This window comes from Echinops telfairi, unplaced genomic scaffold, assembly GCF_000313985.2.
Source record: "Echinops telfairi isolate 266 unplaced genomic scaffold, ASM31398v2 ScPeMD7_4225;HRSCAF=4972, whole genome shotgun sequence".
Lineage (NCBI taxonomy): Eukaryota > Metazoa > Chordata > Mammalia > Afrosoricida > Tenrecidae > Echinops > Echinops telfairi.
Genome location: NW_022108124.1, coordinates 12,985,083 through 13,002,013, shown reverse-complemented (window position 1 = coordinate 13,002,013; position 16,931 = coordinate 12,985,083). Strand labels below are relative to the sequence as shown.

Sequence of the window (16,931 nt, the reverse complement as noted above, 5' to 3'; positions counted from 1 at the left end):
CTGGGCAGCATTTCATGCCATTCTGCATGAAATCCTCATGCATCAGGGACCACCTCCACTGCCGTTCAAAACAACAGCGCTCCCTGGCCTGCAGGGACCCTCCCGTCCCCTTGTCGCCTTCAGGTCTAGAGTGGGTACGGCTTCCTGGTGTTCATGAGTGTTTCATTGTCCTCGACTCCTGGGATAGCAAGCCCCCAAGATGGCCCCCAGTGATCTCTACTTCCTGGTACTCACCCCCCGTGTAGTCCTCTACCCCTTGTACCAAGTTTCTTCTGTGTGACCAAGGGGGTACTCTCTTGAGATTAGGTTGCAAAAGGCTGTAACTTCTATTTCAGGCACTCTCTGGCTTGCTCTTGGGTCATGCACTTTGGGGAAGCAAGGTGGCCGATGGGGAAGCCAGTGTGTCAAGAAACTGATGTCTCCAACTACTATCTAGAAGGGACCAATGTCTATCTACGATCCCTGAACGAGCTTGGAATTGAGTCCTGCAGGACTACCACCTCGTAAGATACCCTGAGCCCAGAAGCGCTGGCTAAGCGCCTCTCAGGTCCTGCTCTCTTAGGCACTGTGGGAAAATAAATGCTCATTCTTTTAAGCCAGAAAGCTTTGGGGTAACTTGTACATAGCAGTGACTAATATAGCATTATCCTTATCTCTGTCAACCATTACTTCATTAAAGTTTTCCAAACCACCTGAGGTGGATTCTGCTTTCTGACTAATGCAGGGGCTCAAGGAAACAGTGACTTAACAACTAGCATAGGAAACAAATCCAATATTTGGAGGACAGAGGAAGCCCAGAACCATCTACAGAGTATCTAGTTTGATGAAGCCGGGGGCAGATCCCCAGTAGCCACAGGCAAGGGTCAGACAGACATCACTGTAATCTTGATTATGCGGAATTGAACTTGATACTTGGTCAGCTGACCTCCCTATTGACCCAACCTGAATTTGTTCTAGGTACAAAGATCTCTTGTGTGTGCGGGCATTGTGCCCAGTCTGACATCACACACACACACACACACACACACACACACACACACACACACACACCAGGGTGTAACACGAAGGGACCACAACAGAGCAGCAATGGGAGCAAGGCAACAAAGTGCCTGAGGAATCCTGCAAAGAGACTTCGGACTCAGGGGGCAGGCTTGGCAACAGACCGGATGGGAAAACATTCATAAGGGTCAGCAGACAGACCTGGAACTATTCGTAAACTATTTTTGTTTTATTTTCCATTTATTTTCATGTTTATCTATATAAGATAGGCAGGATAAACAATCCAGAGGAAAACATAACAGGACTGAAGGTTTCCAGGAGACAGGGGATAGGAGGAGATAGGGAAAATGGAGGGAGGACCCAACAAACCTAGGGACAAGGGAAAAACAAGAGGTCTAAAATCAATGGCAAGGAGGGCATAAAGTGCCAGGTGGAGTTTGATCAAGTGCAATGCAGCCGAGAGGAATTATTGAGAAATGAATGAAGGTCGGACATGATAGTGGGACAGGAGGAAAATAAAAGGAAATAGATGAGAGAACGAGGAGGCAAAAGACATTTATAGAGGTATAAACTTAAGCATGTACATATAGAAATGCATTATTATATAGCGATAGGAATATAGGTCTATGTACATATATTTATAGGTTAAGCATTAAGGTAGCAGATAGATATTGGGCCTCTACTCAAGTCCCCCCTCAACGCACGAACACTTTGTTCTAATAACCTAGCATTCTGTGATGTTCACCTTCCTGACACGATCGCTGAAGACAAAATGGGTGCATAAGCAAATGTGGTAAAGAAAGCTGATGGTGCCAGCCTATTACAAGATATAGCGTCTGGGGTGTTAAAGGCTTGAAGTTAAATAAGCAGCCATCTAGCAGGGAAGCAACAACGCCCACACAGAAGAAGTAAACCAACTCACGTGATCACAAGATGTCGATGGGATCAGGTATCAGAAGACCCAAAACAAACAACCATTTTGATGCAAACGAAGGGGATCGGAATGGAGACCCAAAGCCGATCTGTAGACAGTTGGACAACCCCTCATAGAATGGTCACAGGAAGGGACGAGCCAGTCAGGGTGCAGTGTAGCACCGATGAAACACACAACATTCCTCTAGTTCTTTATGCTTCCTCCCCGCCACTATCACAATCCCAGTTCTATCTTACAAATCCAGCTAGACCAGAGCATGTACACTGTTAGAGATAAGAGCACTTGACACACAGAATCCAGGACAGAATACCCCCTCAGGACCAATAATGAGAGTAGTGATACCATGAGGGTAGGGGAAAGGTGTGGGGGGAGCGGGAGGGGGGAAAAGGGGGAGCCAACAGCAATGATCAATGTACAATTCCACCCCCTAAAGGGGGAAACAGAAACACAAGTGAAGAGAGACATCAGATGGTGTAAAATATGAAAATAAAAATAATTTATAAATTATCGAGGGTGGTAGAGTGGGGCAGGGAGGGGAGAAAGGAGCAGCTGACACCAAGGGCTCAAGTAGAGAGAAAATGTTTTGGAAATGATGATGGCAACCTATGTACAAATGTGCTTGATACAATGGATGTTTGGATTGGTAGAAGAGCTGTAAGAACCCCCCCAATAAAATGATTTATTAAAACAAAATAATAAATATATGTGTGTTCCATGACAAAAATTTCTTCCTTGGCTTTTAAAATATTGAGGCTGCTCTTTTTTTTCTTACTCATTATTTGTATTTCATCTTTATGTTATTGTTTCAGCCTTGCCACTTTATTTTGACTTTGTTGTTGTTGGTGTGTTTCTAATGGGTTTCCCCTTTTGTGACGCACAGGAGGAGTGGACGCATAGAGATAATAGCTGATGCAAGGGTTTACAGGGGATGTGGGGTCGGGGGTGGGAAACAGGCAGGGGGAGGGGATTTCGGGAGGGCGCCCTAGAACTGATCCTGATTGCACAACTCATGTTAAAGGCTATTTGACCATGGTGGGGGAAATGCTCTAAAATGGATTTGTTTCTCCAAAGTACCCAGACTAATACATTATGGTACCAGGATGGCCGAGTGGTTAAGGCATTGGACTTAAGATCCAATGGACATATGTCCGCGTGGGTTCGTACCCCACTCCTGGTACCATAATGTATTAGTCTGGGTACTTTGGAGAAACAAATCCACGGCGACTCACATATAAGAGAGAGTTTTATGTAAAGAAAATGTGCATCACGAAAACATCCCAACCCAATGCTGCCCAAGCCCACAAGTCCAACATTAACCCATTAACCCAAAACCAGTCCACAAAGTCCTCCACCTCACAAAACAGAGGCAATGATGCCGACTGCAGGAGGAAAGCTGAGTCCGTGAACATGTAAGCATCTCAGCACTGGCAAGGTTCTCCACACGGCTGCTCCAGCACCCAGGGCTGCATCAGGATAGATCCATGCGGCTTCTCCTTGGGGATGTCTTGTAGGAAGTCAATCTTGCAAGCTGAAGCAGGGAATTGCTAAGGCAGCTGCACCCGATACAACCATCACAAAACAAGAGACCCGAGAACTAGAAAGGCGAGGCTTCACCACCCATTTATCCCTCCACCTTTCAACCAGCCCCACATGTGATTATCGGCCAGGCTGGCACAATTAACTAACTCAGTAGTGATTATACAATTCTTCTTGAGGTGGTTGAATGATTGAACTATTGGATTGTATGATATGTAGATTAGGCGCCAATAAAACTGTTTAAAGAAACAAAGCAGACAGGAGCCCAGAAAGAAAAGCAAAGACCCAGCAACAATGACTAGATAAAACATAGAAAAACTCCAGTCAAAGGAAAAGCAGAAAATGTTAAAGTCTGTTGTAAAAAGGGGTAAAAAAGAAAAAGACTCTTAACAGTGCTTTGGTACTGGGAATGCTGTGTGGCTGAACCAGTTTGCACTTGGTGATTCATCAAACAATTGGAGGTTCGAATCTCCCCGGTGATGCCAGAGACTAAAGACCTGGCATTACTTCCATAACGATGGCAGCCAAGGAAACCCTACGGGGTGGGTGTACTCTAACACAGGGATTGCCCACGTCAGAACGGACTCAGTGGTAATGGCTTCTGGGTGTGCCAGTGTCTCTGAATAGTCTCTGGAGCATCTCCTGGCCATCTGGGGAGGGTGCAGTGGAGCCTTCATCCTGGCGAATGTCTGGGCACAGCGCAGGGGCTGAAGGATGAACGGAGCAAGAGGGAAGCCCAGGGGAAAGGAGAAGAATCCTAGGCGTTAAGGCAAGGCCAGCGGGGAGCCAAATGGCAGAACTGAACATTTGGGTCCACAAGAAAACAGAAGAGGCATCTTCCAGGTCTCCTTCCACTCTGTAAGGGATCCACCTTACTCATCAAATGGGATCAAGGGAGGGACCCCAAGAGGCCAGAACAGGTACAGGGCTGGCCCGTCTGTGCGGCTCATTTAGCTCTGAGGCTGAGTGAGTTTCCTTTGAGGCACCAAATTCCACCTCTATCCCGCCTCAGCCTCACACCACTGTTGAGTCTCTGCCAGCAGCAGGCCAGCAACCTCAGGGGTCCCACAGAGCGGTCCCCAGCCTGGAGGCCCCTCGTGGGCGGGCTTTTCCTCGCTGCAGCCCCGCATTACGGCTCAGGGGGCCCTTTGTGCAGCTGAGCAGCCTCAGGGTGCCCTTGGTGAGTCATTTCCTGTTATTCTCCTCTGAGGAGCCCTGCCATTCTGTAAAGCCAGATTTGACATTTTTGCAGGATTTACTTCTGGGGCCTTTTGGTCAAGGGGAGGGTGGGGGGAGAAAGCAGGGAGCCTTTCTTTTATATTTACAAAGCCATTAATTGACTTCTTTATAAAAATTAGACTCCAGTATAAGCTCAATTGGAGTAGGAGCGTAGCTTTATTCAGTACAAAGAATCAAAGCGTTTTAAAGGATTCGTTTTAACCACACCGAGCGTTCCCCAGCGTGGTCGGCCCTTGCTTCCTCCTGCAGCTGGAAGCAGACAGCATGCACGGGTGTGGTGTTCAATTAGACATCTCCGGCACTCCCATCCACAGTGGAGAGAGAGAAGGGAGGGTGGGGGGTGGGCTTGGTCCAGAGCCATCTGCACGGATGTTCGCAAGAAGATCCTGTTTGTGACTCCAGGTGCCAAGTGAATTCCAGCGGAGACCAACCCAATGTCCACACCTTCTCCCTGCTTCGAATCTAGCCCAGGCACATGCTGGGGTTCCTTGACCCTGGGCTCTGCCGAGCACCTCACTTTCAATGTGTGTTAGTCTGGTACTTCCAGAGAAACCAATCCACAGAAACTCATGTATAAGAGAGAGTTTTATATAAAGGGTAAGTGCACATCAAGAAAACATCCCAACCCAGTGCTGCCCAAGCCCACAAGTCCAACATTAACCCATATGTCCGACACCAGTCCACAAAGTCTTCCTCCATCTCACAAAACACACACTATGATGCCAACTGCAGGGGGAAAGCCGAATTAGTGAGCGTGTAAGCATCTCAGTGCTGGCAGGGGTCTCCACATGGGTGCTCCAGCACCCAGGGCTGCATCGAGATAGGGCCATGTAGCTTCTCCTCAGGGATGTCTTGCAGAAATTGAGCCTTGCCAGCTGAAGCAGGGAACTGACTAAGGCAGCTGCACCCTGGTCCGACCATCAGAAAGCAAGAGACCCGAGAACTAGAAAGGCGAGGCTCACTGAGCTATTTTATCCCTCTGCCCTTCAATTAACCCCACATGTGTTTATCGGCCAGGTTGGCACAATAAACTACCTCACAACAGGAGTTCACTCCACTCAACTCCACCAAGAAGCTGCAGGAAGCAGTGATCTCCCAGTATCAACATCTCTGGGATCTGCTCCCAGGAGCCAGACGTCATTTAGAATGGAATTTCTCAAACGATGAGGTACAGACAAATCACAGGATCTCAGGAAAAGGTAGATTCTAGTTCAAGCACTCTGGGGGCAGACGGGGTCAGGACTCACGTTCTGTCTCTCTAAGGAAGTGCCCAGGTGAGCTGAAGCTGCTGGGGCCCTGGGTCACCCTGGCTCCACCCCCGCATATTACAGGTGGCGAGACAGTGCTCAGAGCAGGACAGTGACTGTCCCAGTTAAATCCAGTTGGAGCTCCCTAGGGTGCTATCATCTGCCTCATCGATGGGAACAGCCCACAGCTTTTTTAGGGATCGTGCCTCTCAGACTAACTGTGTGTGTGGATCACCCAGCAGATTGTGATGCAGTAGGGCCTGAGAATCTTCATGTATAATAAGTGCCCAGATGCTGCTCCTGATGCATATGCTTAGACAGTGAGACTATCAAAAAGGGGGTCATCAGAGATTATGAGGCACTGCCACTTGTATTATATCCCTTTGGACGCTCACAGATGCCTCAGGGTGTAGCCCATCAAAAGGCATCTATTCTCCTTATTTTCAGTTGAGCTTGATCTTCATGGCAATGTTTCCTAGGACTGCCCTGAGCTGTAAAGATCAAAACCAGGCGAAGGAAAAACAAAATTGTGGCAGAAGTGATGAAGGACTTACCTGATAGCTGGCCTGCTTCTCCCAAGTAAAAGAAATCTGATTCTTAAGAGCTGGAAACACAGGGAATCCAGGACAGATAAACCCCTCAGGACCAATAATGAGAGTAGTGATACCAGGAGGGGACAGGGAAGGTGGGGGGAGAAAAGGGAAACGGATCACAATGATAGACCTATAATCCTCTCCCAGGAGGATGGACAACATAAAGTGGGTGAAGGGAGACAGTGGTCGGTGTAAGACATGAAAACAAATAAAAATTTATAAATGATCAAGCGTTCCTAAGGGAGGGAGTGGGGGAAGGGGGAAATGAGCCGAAACCTAGGGCTCAAGTAGAAAGAAAATGTTCTGAAAATGATGATGGCAACCTACGTACATGTGTGCTTGACATAATGGATGTATGTATGGAATGTGATAAGAACTGTATGAGCCCCCAATAAAATGATTTTTAAAAAAAGAAAAATCTGATTTTATTATAGATATCCAAGTGTCCACTTGAAAAATAAATGCTGTCTCAATGTCCCGTAAAGCTAGAAAAAGATTTGCACTACGTTCTGGCCAATGAGTTATAAGTAGATATCGTTGGATGAAATTTCCAGGAAAAACTTCTTCAACGGGGCCTTCGTTGGCATCTACCTTTTTATTTGTCGCTTCTTCCTCCTTTCTGCCTAGAATATAGAGGAAGGAAGATTAGTATTGCCAGCAGGGTTCCAATCAACACACACTAGGGTTTCTCCCAAGCAAAGTGTGTTTAACACGTTCCTGTGATTAGCAGATGACTGCAGACAAGCTGTCTCAGCGATGCACTTGTGTTTGCTTTGTTGGAGAAAGGTCCAATACGGTCCAAGGAAAAAGGTCCAATCAAGACAGTGACTTCTGAGGGCCTCTGGGCCAATTAGATTTCAAGCAGGGAGGCCAGCTTAGAAGGTTATAGAAACTGTTTTGTGGAATTTCAAAGGGTTAATCTTGATAGATTCTCTCTAAGGTCACTGGACAATCACTGAATGGGAAGAAGTTCTCTAGAAACGGAAAACTTCTCTGTGTTATTCTGGGTTGACTAGAGAAACAAATCCAGAGACATTCAGATGTGTGTAAGAGAGAGCTTTATGTCAAGGAGCAATTGTACACTGAAAAAACATCCCAGCCCAGTCCAGATCAAGTCCATAAGTCTGATATTAGCCCATATGTCCAATACCAGTTTATAAATTCCTCTTCAGACTCACACAACACATGCAATGATGCTGAGTGCAGGAAGATCACAGGCTAGTGGGTGGAAAGTCTTGTGGATCCAGTGGTGGTGGAAGCCTCTCAGCACTGGCGTGGATCTCCAGGTGGCTCCTCCAGCTCCAGGGCTCTGACTCCATCACTGGAGCAGCTCCATGTGACTTGTCAATGGGAATGTCTCACAGGAAGACAAGCAGAGAGAGTCTATCCTCCTTCCAGGGAGGAATACAGGCGTTCCCAGAATCCTCAGGAGAAAGCCATGCCCACACAGAGACCTCACTGGCTATGACCTGATTGACAGGCTAGTCTCCACCCCTTTGCAAGTTGACAGAAGATTATGTAACTGCCACACTTGGTGAGGAAAAAGGCCAGGAACGTGGCACAGAGGATGCTTTTTCCACCCTGATGAGGGACCTGCTCATTCGCTGAGGTAACAAGTGCTGTCCAACCAGAATTTCACCCACACTACAGCCTTGATCATGCCCCTCGAAGATTCCTTTTGCTCCCCAGACACAAAGAACATTAAGAAGGAACACAAATTGAGTGGCCCAGGAATGCCAAAGATGCCGTTTTCATGTGGTGTGAATTGACGAATACAGACGTCTTTAGGGGAGAGTGGTTGGAATGGTTGGGGGTCACTCACAGGGGCTCCTAGTTGGCTATGGTTCATAGCAACCCTATGGAGAATAGAATGAGACACTGTCCATTGGACATCCTCACAATCATGTTCAAGCCCACTGCTGTACCCACAATGGCAATCCATCTGATTGAGAGTCTTCTTCTTTGGAGTCTTGTTTTGTTTTTCCTTTTCTTTTTGGGAGGACACTCTATGAGGTAGTTAATTTATTGTGCCAACCTGGCCAATAAACACATGTGGGGTTAATTAAAGGATGGAGGGATAAATGGCTCGGTGAGCCTCCCCTTTCTAGTTCTCAGGTCTCTTGCTTTGTGATGGTCGGACCAGGGTGCAACTGCCTTAGCCAGTTCCTGCTTCAGCTGGCAAGGCTTACTTCCTGCAAGACATCCCCGAGGAGAAGCCGCATGGACCTACCCCAATGCAGCCCAGGGTGCTGGAGCAGCTGTATGGAGACCCCTGTCAGCACTGAGATGCTTACACGCTCACTGACTCAGCTTTCCTCCTCCAGTCGTATCATTGCACGTGTTTTTTTGAGGTGGAGGAGGACTTTGTGGATTGGTGTCAGACATATGGGTTAATGTTGGACTTGTGGGTTTGGACAGCACTGGGTTGGGATGTTTTATTGATGTGCACTTAACCTTTATATAAAACTCTCTCTTATACATGAATTTCTGTGAATTTGTTTCTCTAAAGTATCCCGACTAACACGCTCAACAAAGCATGATGTCCATCTCTAATGACGGGTCCTTCCTGATGACGTGAGAAAAGTACATGAGACAATAAGCCTCACCACCCTCACGTCTAAAAAGCACTCTGGCTATACTTTTCCAAGATAGATTTCTTCATTCTTCTGGTAGCCTATCCTGCAGTTAATAGTCTTCATCAACACACTGATCCAGTGGCATTGCTTCTGCTCTGGTCTTCTTGATGCACTTTGAAGCTTTCCCACACCTAGGAGGGGATTGAAAATACCCTGGCTTGTGTGAAGTGCACTGTAGTTTTCAAAGTGACATCTTTGCTATTTTAGTACCTTTCAGAGATCTTTTGCAGTAGATTCAGCTCATGAAACATGGAGTTTAGTTTCCTGGCTGCTACTTTCAGGAGCATTGTGTCCCAGTAAAATGAAATCCTTGACAGCTTCCGTCTTTTCTCTGTGCATCATGATGTTACTAACTGGTTTAGTTGTGAGGACTTTGTCTTCTTTACTTTGAGGCATAATCCCTACTGAGAGCGGTAGTCTTAGATCTTCATCAGCAAGCACTTCAAGTCCTCTTCACTTTCAGCAAGTGAAATTATGTCCTCTGTATATCACAGCTTGTTTCTGCATCCTCCTCCAGTCCTGATGCCCATTAGTTAGCCTACAGATTAAATTAAGTATGGTGAAAGGATACAACCCTGATGCACACTTTTTCTTGATGTTAAGCAAAATAATATCCCTTGGTCTCCGGGCAGTCTCTGCAGGGGCACAATGAAAAATCCTGGAACTTCCATTCTGTCAAATGTTCTCCATAATTGTATGATCCACACAGTCTCTGTATAGTAAGGAAACACTGGTAAACACCTTCCTGGTATTCTCTTCTTTCAGCCCAGAACTACTTGATGTCAGCAATGATTGTCTTCATATCACATCTGTTTCTGAATCCAGCTTGGATTTCTGGAAATTCCCTATCTGTGTACTACTGCAATGAGTTTCAAATTATTTCAGCAAAATTTTGCTTGCATGTGATATTAAGGATATTCTTCAATCATTTCTACATTCTGGTGGATCACCGTTCTTTGGAATGGGCACAATTATGGATCTCTTCTATTAGGTGGGTCAGGTAGGTGTTTGCCAGATTTATTGGCATAGACAAGTGCCTTTAGTGCAGCTGAGCTTCCTCATTCAGTCAGATCAGTTCTTGAGTATATGAGGGGGTACCCGCCCCCCAAGAAAGTGGAAAAACGCTCTGCTGGGTGGAGCTTTCATAGAACACACGTTACCCACTAGGTGAGCATCAAGCAACTCATTCTGTTAGAGCACCTTGTGGAGTCGGCTGGAAAGGTTCTCTCTGGTCACAGTGAATTTTTTTCTCATAAAAGCAGTTTTGTTCAAACCTCATTTTTTGTGATGGCTGATTTAAGAGAACAGCATGTGGCTGTGAATTTTTGTTTCCTGCTTGGGAGAAATGGTGCAGAAACTGTTGTGATGCTGAACACAGCTCACAAAGACAGTGGTATGGGAAACTCAAGTGTACAGGTGGTTTTCTCATTTCCAAAGAGGTGAAATGTCGATTGATGACAAACCTCCTTCTGGATGTCCGTAAACTTCCCAAACAGCTGAAAATGTCAACTCTGCATTTGGGCTTCTTTCCACCAAGTCAGACTGTTAATCAAGCTTTTTATTTAAAGGTTCTGAAAATATAGCGTAAGAGTGTACAACAAAAAGGCCTGATTTGTGGGAGACAGGGGACTGGACTTGCCACCACAACAATGCACCTGCTCATGCAGCCATCTCAGTGTGCCAGGTTTGGGCAAAAACAGCTTGCCTCTCTTGCCCCATGCACCTTACTCACCTGACCTCACTCTGTGTGACTTCTTTTTGTTTCTGCCAATGAAGAGGGACATGAAAGGACAGAGATTTGATGCTGTAGAAGAGGTGAAGACAAAAATGAGGGAGGAGCTGTCTGTCAGCCATCCAAACAGATAAACTTGAAAAAATATTTCCAAGAATGGAATCGCAGATCTGACAAATGCATTAAATGTCACGGAGAGTGCTTTGAAGGCGATAAGGTTGTTTTGCAAAACAAACAAAGCTAATTAAATACATAGCTTTGAAAACAAAATTCCAGTTTTGGGGGGGTATCCCCTTGTGTACTATCCCCTGAAATGGTTGAATGTTGATCAATTCTTTTGGGCACAATAACTTTATGTATTCTTTCCGTCTTCTTTTTTGTTGCTTTCTTCCGCATCATTCAGTATTTTGCTGAAACAATCCTTCAGTGTCGCAAGTCGAGGCGTCAGTTTTTTCTTCCACGATTCCAGCTGGGGAAATGCAGAGCCTTTTCTCCCTTTTGATTTTCTAACTCTACGTCTTTCTACATTTCGTGATAATTCTTTACCTGCGTTCTTTAGCTGCCCTTTGAAATCTTCTCTTTGGCTCTTTCATCACATTCGTCTCTCACCTTTTCTTCCTGCTACCTTATATTCGACCTACGAGAGCAAGTTTTAGCAGTCTCTCCTGACATCCATTTTGGTCTTTCCTGCATCTTAAGTGACCTTTCAGTTCTTCATGCATGATGTCTTTGATGCTACCCTACAACATCTTTGGGCTACAGTCCTGAGTTTTTACTGTGTCAATCAAGTTCCTAAGATGGTCTCTAAATTCAGATGGGAAATACTCAAGGTGATATTTTCTTTCGTTTCAACTTAAACTCTCACATGAGTAATGGATAGTCTGTTCTACAGTTGGCCCCTGTCCTTATTTTGTCTAACGATATTCACCTTCTCCATTGGTCCTCTCCACAAGGGTAGTCAATTTTATTCTTGTGTATTTTATCCAGAAAAGGTCACGTGTAGAATCTTTCTCCTCATTGTCTATGTTACTGAAAAATGGCATTTGCAATGAATAAGTCCTTGGTCTTGAAAATTTCTAACAAGTGATCTCTAGCATACTTTCTATTACCAACACCACATTTCCAACTTTCATATTTCAATCCCCAGTGATTATCTAAATATCTAGATTGTGTGTTTGATCAAGGTCAAACTGCAGAAGTTGGTAAAATGTTTCAATCTTCTCCTCTTTGGCAACAGTGACTGAAGAATTGTCACATTGATGAGCCTTCATCGTATCTACTGCCATCGAGTCACTTTGAACTCACAGTGACCCTATATAGGATTGCTATAGTCCAAGGCTTTAAATCGTTACTGGAGCAGGTAGCCTCACTCTCCCTCATGGTGATATTTGAACCGATAGTGGATTTAATCCTGACCTTGTGGTTAGCAGGTTAGCGTCCCTGACAGCTCCACCAGCGCTCTTTGGTCTTCCTTATAAGCATGTGGACATTCTTCTATCACTGACAACGTGCATAGGGTGACCTTGAAATGTCCTTTTTAATAAGGAATGCAATACCATTTCTCTTAATTTGTCATTGCTAGCATAGCAATATTAATATCTGATTAGAAATGATCAATACCAATCTATTTCAGCTGCTAACACCTAGGATATGAATCTTTATGAATTCCATTTCATTTTTTATGACTTCCAATTTACCTAGATTCATACTTCACACAGTCCATGTTCCAATTTCAAATGGACGTTGGCAGCTGTTTCTTTGAATAATGCCATATCAGCAAGTCAGTCACACTAGCTTTGCTCCATCTACATAATTAAGACCAACTTTACTTTAAGGAGGAAGCTATTCCTCAGTCTTATTTTTGGTGCTCATCTTTAGATGCTATAGTTACAGTGTTCTGCTGCTAGTCTTAGGTGTTGGGGGTCTAGTTTTTCAAAAGTGGACCACCTCTTTGTCTTCTTCCTAGTCTGTCTTAGTCTGTAAGTTGCACTGACACCTTTCCACCATTCTGGTATGTGAAATACTGGTGGTATAGCTTCCAGAGTCACAGCAATGCATAAGCCATCATAGTAAGACAAATTGTCATAGTAAGACAAATTGACAGAAGAATGGAGGTGTGAGGCATTAGAGAAATAGACACACTGCCTTCAGAAGTGTATATCCTTAGATGGAGGATATGTCAAGAAACAATTGCTCCACATTTTGATGTGCTTGTTAATAGTTGTCTATGTGCTTGCAACAGTACTTTGAATCTTATCCTTGTGTAGATGTGATGGGGTACCCCCATAGCCACCTTGTGGCTATGAGGCATCTTTTAAAATGAAGTTGCAACTCAAGGATGGCAGAGAGAAAGATGAAGAGAGTAGGACACTTGATGAAACCATAGATTTAATGCACTAGTCATGACTCATCTGCTCTGGACATCATATCATTATGAAAGAAGGCCCATATTTTCTTCAACCCACTCTTTCGTGCATCTCTATTTATAGTTATTATAAAGAACCTCTACCTCAGCAGTTTTCAACCTGTGGGTCGCAACCCCTTTGGGGGTCGAATGACCCTTTCACAGGGGTCGCCCAATTCATAACAGCAGCAAAATAACAGTGACGAAGTAGCAATGAAAATAATTTTATGGCTGGGGGCGTCACCACAACATGAGGAACTGTATTAAAGGGTTGTGGCATTGGGAAGGTTGAGAACCACCGCTCTAACTGATATATTTAAAGATTTACCCTGAATCACAAGGCTATTTTTCATAGGATAATATCTCTATGCCTACAATAAAGGTTATATAATACAACTAGTATCCAATTTTACAAATCAACGACTAGAGCTAGTGGTTGGAAGAATTCTACCAACTTCCTCAAACTGAAACTGATCAACTGTGCAATCAAGATGCATTTGTAATTATTCAAAATTGAAATGCAGAGTTGGGGGAGAATCAATAGTTGGAAAATATGGCCTTGGTGATAGAAATTATGCTGAAGATTGCAAGATAAAAATTTTTGAGAACATCAACTTTTTCCTTGTGAATATATTAGTTTCAATAACATAGATAGCAACTACACATGTGGACAACACAAATGGAATGCACAGGAATAAAATGAATGATATCTGTGGGAAGTCAGATTCAGAAGAGGATGTGGTCCAGAGGATATCATCGTTGACCTCAGATAGGCCTTTACTGAACACAGACAATGCCATAAAGATGTTTACTTGTGTTTTATTGACTATGCAAAGGGATCATGCTATGTAGATCATAAAAATCATAGATAACATTGAAAAGATGGGAATTCCAGGACATTTCATTATGTTCACGTGGAACATGTAAACAGACCAAGAGGCAGTTGCTGAAATAGGACAAGAGAATAGTATATGGTTTCAAATTAGGAAAGGTGTGCATCAGGGTTCTACTCACCATATTTATTCATCTCTATGCTGAGCATGTTATTTGAGAAGCTGGTCTATATGAAGAAGAATGCTGCAGCAGGATTGGAGGAAAACTTATTAACAACCTCTGATATGCAGATGACACCACCTCGCTTGCTGGAAGTGAAGCGGACTTGAAGCACTTGCTAATGAAGATCAAGGTGTGCAGCCATTGATGTGGATTACAACTCAATGTAAAGAAGATCGGAATTCTCACAGCTGGAACAATAGAAAACATCATGCCAAATGGAGACAAGATTGAAGGTGTCAAGCATTTTGTCTTGCTTGGATCCACAATTAATGCTCCTGGAAGCAGCAGTCAAGAGATCAATCAATGCATTGCATTAGGCAAATCTGTTACCCAAGACCTCCTGAACGTGATGAAGAGCACAGATGTCATTTTAAAGACTAAGTTGCCCCTGACCTCAGCCATGTGTGTTAGTCTGGGTTGACTAGAGAAACAATTCAGAGACACTTGTGTGTGTAAGAAAGAGTTTTATGTCAAAGAGTAATTGTGTATTAAGAAAACATCCCAGCCCCTTCCAGTTCTAGTCCATAAGTCCGAGATTAGCTCATAGGTCTCATACCAGTCTATAAATTCCTCTCCATACTCACACAACACATACAATGACTCTGAATGCAGGAAGATCACAGACCAGTGGGTGGAAATTCTTGTGGATCCAGTGGCGGTGGAAGCATCTCAGCGCTGGCGTGGGTCTCCATGTGGCTCCTCCAGCTCCAGGGCTCTGGCTCCATCACTGTAGCTCCATGTGGCTTGTCAACAGGAATGTCTCTCAGGAAGTCTGTGTCCCACTTCTAGGGGCAAGACAGGAGAGCCCAGAATCCTCAGGAGAAGGCCATGCCCACACAGTGGCTTCATTGGCTATGACCTGATTGACAGGCTAGATTCCACCCCTTCACAAGTTGACAGATTATGTAACTGCCACACAGTGGTATTCTCTGTGGCATCGTATGCATGTGAAAGTTGGACATTGAAAAAAGAAGACTGGAGAAGAATTGATAAATTTGAACTATCATGTTGAAAGTACTATGGACTGCCAGTAGAACAAACAAACAAACTATCCTGAACGAAAAAATACCACCAGAATGCTCCTTAGAAGCAAGGACAGTAAGACTTCATTTCATGTACTTTGGACATGTTATCAGGGGAGACCAGTTCATGGAAAAGGACACACATCATGCTTGGGAAAGCAGAGGCTAAATGAAAAAGCAGAAGACCTCAATGAGGTGGATTATGACAATGGCTGCAACAATGGCTCAAAGATTACAATTGTGAGGACGGTGCAGTGTTTCATTCGGTTGTACAGCGGGCCACTGTAAGTCAGAACTAACAACTCGACAGCCCCTAACAACAACAACAACTGATACAAGATTCTCCATCAACCCCCAGTGGTGATGTTTTCTAATGTCTTTCATTGCAGAATAAATAATTTCATTGAGAGTGGATAAACTGACCAGAAATGGACACATTTGGGAGCTACAGAAGGTGCCGCTGGGTCTATAAGTGGCATGTAGTGTTCTCCTGGTTTTATACCATCCTCATTGCAGCGATGTTTTTTGCTGCTCTCTGGGCTGAGAATATGGCAGGCAACGCAGACTGTTTGGATCTCCCATCTGCTCTGCCAAAGAGCTGCGGAATGACCTTGAACCCACTCCTCACTCTCTCTGGAGGCCATATCATCTGAAAACAGACAATAATGACAAAACCTACTTAACCGTGAGCCTTAAATTAGGGATAGCTCAATTGACATGACCCTTATTATTAGTGACGTATTTATTGTATGCCACATTTTGTAGGGTGGGGTTGGGCGCACCAAGAGGATGAAAGAAGCCCCATTCTCTTAGGGCCCTCCCACCACCATTTCATGACGGCAATTGTTTTGTGCCTTTGATTTTTAGGCGATATTTCAGATGCTGTGAAAGAAACAGTCCCATGGATAAGGCTATATCTTGGGACCCATCACCTGCGACGCTCTGGGTGGACCCTCCACTGGAAGTTGTTTAAGGTCCCCTAGAAAGCTCTCAATGTAACAGTTCTACGTGCATTCCTGTGCACTCAAAATTCACAGCTCTATAAGGAACTGTCCACTTCAGTGTCTTCTCGTAATTTTCTCTCTGTGAAAACGGGAGAGATAAAACCACTTGTCTTCCGAGGCCACTGCGGGGGCCACATGAGGGCCTGTACATGACCGTCGCAGGAAGGGCCAAGCCAGGTCCCTTCATTGGCTTCGTTTGTTGTTTGATCTCCCTGGGCTCTCCTTCTCCATACGTCTCTGGCTGAGGGGAGTCCATCTGCCAGCTTGGCTGGCTGCCTCCCAGAGGGTTGATCACCGAGAACTGGAATAGCTATCCTTCCTACTGCTGGGCCTGGGTGAGTGGAAGGCGGGAGTCACATGAGTAATCATGGCAAATTAACATTTACCCAAATACATGAGTCACACTGTCTTCAACCAGGGCGGGCTGCAAGCTTCTGAGGTCTGACAGCGCATGCCTTCCAGAGAAATGGCTTAGCACAGTCAGCCTTTCTTCCACTTCTTCCCCACCCCCACCCCCACCCAAACTGAT

General features: G+C 44.8%; 1 non-coding gene across 1 annotated transcript; it reads left to right on the top strand.

Moving 5' to 3' along the window:
* Window positions 1–3,027: 3,027 nt before the first annotated feature.
* On the top strand, window positions 3,028–3,110 carry TRNAL-UAA. The gene has a single exon. It is a non-coding gene; the product is annotated as a tRNA-Leu (tRNA).
* The last annotated feature ends 13,821 nt before the right edge of the window (window positions 3,111–16,931 follow it).